Below are 7,942 nucleotides of genomic sequence, written 5' to 3'. Positions count from 1 at the left end.
GTACGGACAAAGAGAACTTCCTGTGGGCAGCAATTGATCGAAGCATTGAATGAAGGTTGTTCCCGACCCATATTTCACCGAACTATGCACGGGTAATTGAAGACGATCGGTATTGGTAGTCGCATGTCTATAAGGAAACTAGCGATTTCTGCGAAGAACCGGTAATTTCGTCTAAAGCGGTGTCAGGAACACCGTGAATGGACACTGGAAAACTGGAAAAAAAAGTCATGTAGTCTGACGAGTCACGGTGCACATTGTTCTGTACCGACGGTAAGTTGAGAGTTTGGCGAACCATATGAAGCAACTAACCTATCTTGCCTTTTAAACACAACTCAAGGTTACGGAGATGGTGTCATGGTTTTGGGGCATGTTCTGTTTGGACATAATATTGTTAGAAAGTCATGTGTCCTCCCAAGAATGTCTGAACATTGTTGCCGATCAAGTCCATGCTACAATGTCGATTTTTTATCCAGCAGGTGCCGGTTGCTTCGTATACGACTAATCATCGCGCAAGTTTTGTTCAGCAATGGTTCAGCGAGCATGACAGCCATTCCACCACAAAGCCCGGATCTGAATGTATGGGACATGTTAGAAGAACAAATCTTCTGAGCAAAGTCCTTTTCCGTGAAATCCGAGCCAGTTGTAGGACTGTCTGGTGAATGCCTGTTATGTTGTAGACATAGATTGTATTCCAACACCTTGTGGAATGTATTCCAAACCATATATGTGTTGTAATCGAGCTAAAGCAGGTCCAACTCAGTATTAAAAAAAAGTTTCTAATTCAGTGGCAGGTATGTGTTGCTTTCCGCCCCCAACCGATGAGAAAAACCAGAAAACTCAAAAATTGTAACGCATATGTCAAATGTCTTGCTTACGTTATTACCCAGTTGTTTTCTAGGATTCGAGAAGATTGAATTTTAAACTGAAAAACTGAAAAATTTTACGCTCCCCAGAAGTTTCCAAACCTCTACAATTTAGCTTTATGAAGACTTGCGTTCTCTCCCGATGTGTTTATCTTTTCACAGAACATTCACCTACTTCATATAGTGTTTAGTGGGCGAATTTTCAGACGGAGCCTCTCATTGTTAATAAATACGATAGCATATTCATTCTTGATGTTCTATTATGTATCTTTACATAGTAACATTGGCATTTAATGTAATTTCCAGAAATTTACTGGTGAGTTGAAAATAGATCTGGTTTTCCAAGGAAATGTTCATTCTTTGTGGTTCATTCCTCTTATGTTGGTTCATTTTAAGTTAGAACTATTTGGATTGTTTATTTTCCCTGAGAAATGATTTCGACACGGAGAGAAAAAACTTGTTTCGCAAGATGAAACTTCACAAAATTGCAAGGTGTAATTCAAACAGTAAACATTTTTAGTAGATTATTTTATCACTGATAAAAATTGAGTAATAACGTGAAAGGTGTTCAAGTATTGCTTTCCAAGAAGTTAGTCTATTTGTTGTCACGTTAGGAATGAGCAAAAAGCAAGATAAGAAAGGGAAGATAAAATTCAAAATTTAGAAACTGAAGCAGCCTGGACAGAAAATAATTGAATATAAGAAGAATGAATGAATCGAGGAAAAGATAAAATAATTATGCTATGAATGATGGAATTAAAAAAGGGAAAATAGATTAGTGGAATAAAGTAGTTGATGAGTGTAACTGAAATATGGATATGAGATCGATAAACTGCACTATGATTTTAAAGATTGCTGACAGACGGGATAGGTTGACGAGGAAAACTGTGGCCAGGCAGAAGGGAGAGAGAGAGAATGACATATTACTTAGTGGGTTAAAGCATTAAAATTAAAATTGGTATTCGCAATCACTACTGGTAATATAGGAGAAAATGAATACATGATGATTGAACAAGTAGGCTTATTCTAAGATGTAAAAGTTAGGTTAGACTATGTAAATATGTAAAAATGAAAGACGAATTTAATCCTAAATGCGTCCTGCTAGAACGCTGTTCTCAAAGTTGGAGTGGTGCATCAAAATTCTCTTTAAGATGCTTAATGTTGCCCAGAAGAAATGGATGATCTGCTTTCTTGTAAAGAAGTTCCCACCAGTCGCATTCTTAGGCGCTGCTGTACCGAACTGGCCATTATCCATTCCTCTGAGACTCCGTCTTTCTTCTAAAATGTAAAATCACGATCATCTATTGGTCATCATCCAAACGCAGCTCAACTTCTAACTTACCGTAGTACTAACTTCTCATCTGTCTATTTCTGCTCATCAGATCAACTTTCCACACAGTTTCTACCACCTCCAACTTTTCAAGAAACATTAACAGATTCCTTCTCTATCCCCAATCACTTGCCCTGTACACATATTAGTATTGTGTTATAGATTTTATGAGCTATCGTTTGTGGAGGTGTTCATACTAAGTATGTATATAAACAACTGATCGTGACATTTGGAGCAGCTGTGAAAGGATAATGTAATAAGCGATAATGTGAAGGAGGAATATCTTTGAAAAGAATCTCTAAGTTCTGTTTTAGAAGTATGAGTGAACATCCATAATTGATTTAACTTTTGCTTTAACGAAAATGAAGTGGGATTGAGAGTTGAGTTATGAAAAGATTTTTTCCGCTTATGCAGAGATCGGAAAACGAGATATTTGAGCAATCGGAAAACTATGATAACGATTAGAATGATGTATGTACAATTTAAAAGTTCCAGGAATAAGAAATTTTGAAATTCGGTATACTAATAGACAGTATCTCAATCATCACTGCCCTTTATTGTGATCATTGGTGTTTTGGAAAAAAATCAGTGGTCAGAAAATGAATAATCAAAAACTAAGAATGGGGTGCATGGATAGCATAATAAATTTGTTTTAATTTTTTATGTGTATTTCATTCATGAAAAGTAAATTGCTATGGATTCTAACAGCTAGATAATCCACAGACTCTACGCTAGAAACCAATATGAAACCTTTTTTCAATCTTCAGGCTTGTAATGCCGGTCTCGCACCAAATGATGAAATCCATCTACCATCTGAAGATTAGATTAGATGGAATGACTAACAATTGTCTTGTTTCAAAGTCGATGGAGCAACTTTGATTTTTGCTCTAGGTAACCAGCTTCTATTGGGCTAAATGAAGTCGTTTGTGTGTGTGTGTGCGCGCGCGCGTGCTCGTGCACTCATAATTTCTCGTCGATCACATTGCGAGGATGCCTGAACTAACAAAATAGTTTAGATAGGTTTGGCAATAATATAGCAACAGTTCAGACTGGGATTCATTTTTAAATGTCTTGGAGTTAATTCAAATCTAAAGTCCCTTCCATGAAAGATAATTCAAGAGAATATTCTAAAGAAAAGGTAGTACAGTACTTATATCACAAGTGTCTTTTATCTGTGCACACCTCTTTAACACTTGAAAATACTTGATGAAAGGAAGTAACCTCTGAGTGATGTTGCCGTTCTCGATGATAAAACTGACAGTCGAGTTGCTGCTTCATAATGGTGATAAGAATGTTAACAAATTGACAAAGTCTTTTCCTTCGTTTATTATTATTATTATTATTATTATTACATTGTATGAAAAAACAGTACTTAAGAAATTTACTGCTGACTGCTGTGTAACGTAAATTTCTTAAGCACGATGTTATGTGTATAAATTTCTTCTACAGTGTTGATTCAAGGTCGATGTGATTCACTCAAGATTCATTTCTAATACACATGCAAAACTTTATGTTAACTGAATTGGTAATTCACCGGTAACGCATATCAAGTGCTAATTGGGATTATACGTAAACTAATTAAAGTAATATGTTTGCGCATTGATACTCAGCAAGTATATACAGAAAGTGTTGCATTACATATTATACAAACCTAAGTATTATTTATTAGAAATTGTTGTACATTATTAATAACTATTATTCATTAAACATTAGAGCCTCCTTAACTCAGTCAGTATAGAGGAAGCCCTTTGGTCGGAAAGACCTGGGCTCGATTCCCGTCAGTGACGTGAGGAACCTTTATTAGGTCTCTTTCGACTAAAGGTGAGTTAGCCGGTCTCATACGGAGGTAGAGGTTTTTCTCGCTCTGAAACTCGGGGTTTTCGTCCCCTAGAACAGGCAAACCGATCCCGTGAGCACACATGGATTACAGTCATGAATACGTTCCAGCCATATGCCAGTCCCGAGCCCGGATAAATTTGGGGTGGGAGAAAGTAATGGTGAACTACCGTGTAAAAAAATCTCACCGGAATACTTTGTGGGCAATGCCTACAAAGTCACCTACGGTCGGAAACGACTGAAAGGGAAAACTAGGCATTAAACATTGGTAGAAAAACTATGTTCAGATGCGCTGTTTATGTAAATATCAGGTGATTCAGCATCATTTATAACCTCATGCTCTCTTAAAGATTGCTTCCGATTTCTCATTTCTCAGGTTTAAGATTTTTGGTATTGGGAATGTAAAGTAGCGCTGGAAGATACGTCGTTTTGTGTGAAGTATCTGGAAAAGTCGATCATTTTACCTGAGGATAGTGCTGGTCATTGAGAGTAATTCAGTGTTTATTCTAGTGTAAAAAGAGAAATATGCCATATAACTGCCTGACATTGAAGAAAATTAAATTTGGGTTGCTAACCCGCACTCTGATTATAAACGGGGAAAAAAAAATCAAGATGATGTCGTGTAAATTGTTTACTTTAAAGAAGACGATAACGCGTTTGATTTAGTGCAATTTATAATATAATGGATATGCGTTGTCTAATTCAAATTGTGATATATGAGTGCGTGTGTACACCCACCTACTGAGGTGCATATTCTCTGAATACTATCGCAGATGCAGTCACGTCTTCAGTCAAAGAGTGGTATTTTATAAACTTGCAAGTCTGCTTCTCTACCTTTCAGTTCAAAGAGAATAAATTTAGTTTTCTGAATATCCATTTAATTCTATTTTTACACGCACGTGTGTACACCCAGAAAACTAGTTTGTGTGCAGGCTTAATAAGTCACATTCCATGTCGCACTTTACGCTCGCCATGGCACTAGAAGGAAAAAACGAAGTTGATTAGGTTCTGTTTCAGGCCCATCCAACAACACAGGCCGTTTATGTCGATTACAAATAAGATAGGTCCCAGAACTAAGTCTTGAAAAATTCCGGTTTGGATGAGCTAGTATTTGCTCAAGGCGCTGTTTATAATTTGAACCTGCTTACTGTTTGTTTTCTAAAAAAAGATTGAAATCAAATGTTACACTTCTCTCGAATTCCTAAGCATGTAGTTTCCTTAATAATGTGGTACGATCGACGTAGTCGATGTCATCTGTACGCCTGTAAAAATAGCTGCTATTTTTTACGTATTAATGCTTTTATCAATGAGTTCAGAGAATTTTAGACGATGTTCGGTGTTCCGTTTTTCCAGGAATTCGTACTAAGTACTCAAGAAGTCTTTCATTGAATTTGAAAACAGTTTCACAATAAAATGAGACATTTTTGAATCGATAAATTTAAAAAAAAATGTTTTAAATTTTATTTTAAATTCAATAATTGCAATAAAATAAAACCCATCCGTAATTTGTGCAGTTGTTAATATCTCTGGGTTTAAATATGAGTGCAACTATTGCTTCTTTTAAATCTGTTAATAAATTCTCCAGCAGAAAAGAAATGGATGATGCAAAAGAGAAATTTTGAATGGTATTTAGTGAACATTTTACCAACTTTTATATTTAGGTTCATTTAGAAATATTCGAAACATTTCACAAGTATTTTTTTTTAAATTTCTTCATTAGAATTTTTTATTGCCTTAATGCATTGAACTGCATAATCAAAGGTACAGATTTTTTTTTTTTTTTTTTTAGAGACTGAAAGTAAGAAAGTAAGGATCATCTTTAGAATTCAGTAGTGGGAACTGTCAGAAAAATTGATTTAGAACTAAGGGCATTTTGGAGTCCTTTTGCTATCACTGTCACTTATATATGCATTCCATTAAAAGTTATTTAAGACGGCGTGTTTGGTTAGATTCATGAAAATATAAGGGGGTGGATACATTTGAAAGATGCAAAAACAAACTGCGGCCAGAAATATGTTTCGAAATGTTGTATATTTTTGAATATTTCTCAGGGATAGATTTTTCAATAATACACAGAATAAATTTAAATAATGAATAATTTATGGATCTATGGCATAATTACCAAATATGATTTATTTATTATAGTACCTAGTAGTTGTTTCCAAAGCAACTACTAGGTACTATAATAAAACTATTAATGCCGTTAGCAGCAATGGCCATCCTCATTGCGTATTAGTCTGCCATATAGCACAGTTAGAATGGAGCATGTTTCCGTTGGTCGGAATTATGGCCGAAGCAACTAAAGGCTGTAAGACTACATGCTAATAATATACTATATCCATAAAAATAACAGCTTCTTTTGTGTTAAATGAAATATGAAGCTTAACCTGCCGCAGACATTTAAAGTAATGTGATATCCTCTCCGAGATGAAACCAGAATTAGAATTGGTAATTATAGTGATACAGCTTGGCCATTTTTTTTTTTTTTTATTTATTTATTTTTAATGATATTATGTAGGAAATGGTGAGTATGCGTAGATGTATCAGATGAAATCTGTACATATTATAAGGTGTACTCTCACGGAAAACTGTTAACACTTATTGACTGCTTAGTATCAACCCAGTTTATTTCTATTCTTTTGAACAATATCAATTATGGTTGTCAAGTAGCTCTGTTTCTAACAAACATGCAAAATAAATAAACAAAGATAAAAAATAAATGTTTGCTAATAAACAAACCATCTCAACAAACACTGCCCGCCCTTCAAAATCACCGTGTCTCATTTCTTTTGGGGCTATGCTAAAATAATACCGTCGAATAGGCTATTTTTACATATTACTATATTTTTAATCCAATAGGAGAAGAGTGAATGTTGAAATAGTGTTTGGTTTAAGCGCTGTTATCGACTTCTGATTATTTATTTCTAAAAGTTGCTAGAATGTTAATATCCTCGAACAGACACAACACTTGAAGGAGATAATTTTATAATGCAATAACAAGCGGCATCGTTGTTTGCTGGCGTTAACCAAACTGTAGTAGTGTACATTAGAAAACATGTGATATATACCGTATTATGCGCAGCATTTAAACTGATTAAAATTGTTATTTGGACAATAGTTCGCACCTCATTTATACACATGACTCTCCTCCAACAGGAGGGTTTCAGAGGGAGTCAGTGGGTTATGTGTTAAACTCTATTCATTTCCGGACGGTTTGAATGTTTAGATCTGGAAAAATGCTAATGCACACACACACACACACACATATATATATATATATATTTTTATGAAAAAAAAAATATATATATAAAATATTTAATATTTAATTATAATATAATATATATAACATTTTATTTTTGGCATTCACTCTGTAATTTGAATTCGGTTTAATTTTTTGTATACTTTTTGCTGTACGGCTGTATAAGAGGGCCACTATTATGGTATGAAAGGCATGTTTTTGAACAAATCACTGGTGATCGGATGGGTTTCACCGTACTCTGTTATAGAGATGATCAGGTTAGTAAATGAACTCGAAAAGGAATCTACAAAAATTGATATACATTCTTATTTACACGTATGCTACACCCTGCAGCATAACACATACATGTAAATTTCAATAGGAAAACAAAAGTATTTGCTGCCTAAAGTAAACCATACTTCATTTTTATATCGTGAATGTCAAACCAATACAGAAAGTATACTCCTTTAACATTCAGAGTGACCAACTCACTGATATAACTGTGATAGAACTATGCGAAACTTTTATCAATCTTAGTTAAGAAAAAATCACTGAAATGTGATATTTCAGGGCATAGGATCTACAGCGACGTCAGAAAGAACTCCAGTGACGTCAAGTGTTAAACAAGTGCTGTTAAGGAGAAGCTCCACAGCTTCGTCTTCGAAGTGTAGTTTA

This window comes from Typopeltis vanoorti, chromosome 16 (genome assembly GCF_054136105.1).
Source record: "Typopeltis vanoorti isolate ZY-2024b chromosome 16, IOZ_Tvanoo_1.0, whole genome shotgun sequence".
NCBI classification, from domain to species: Eukaryota; Metazoa; Arthropoda; class Arachnida; order Uropygi; family Thelyphonidae; genus Typopeltis; species Typopeltis vanoorti.
Note: the sequence above shows the minus strand (reverse complement) of the source record.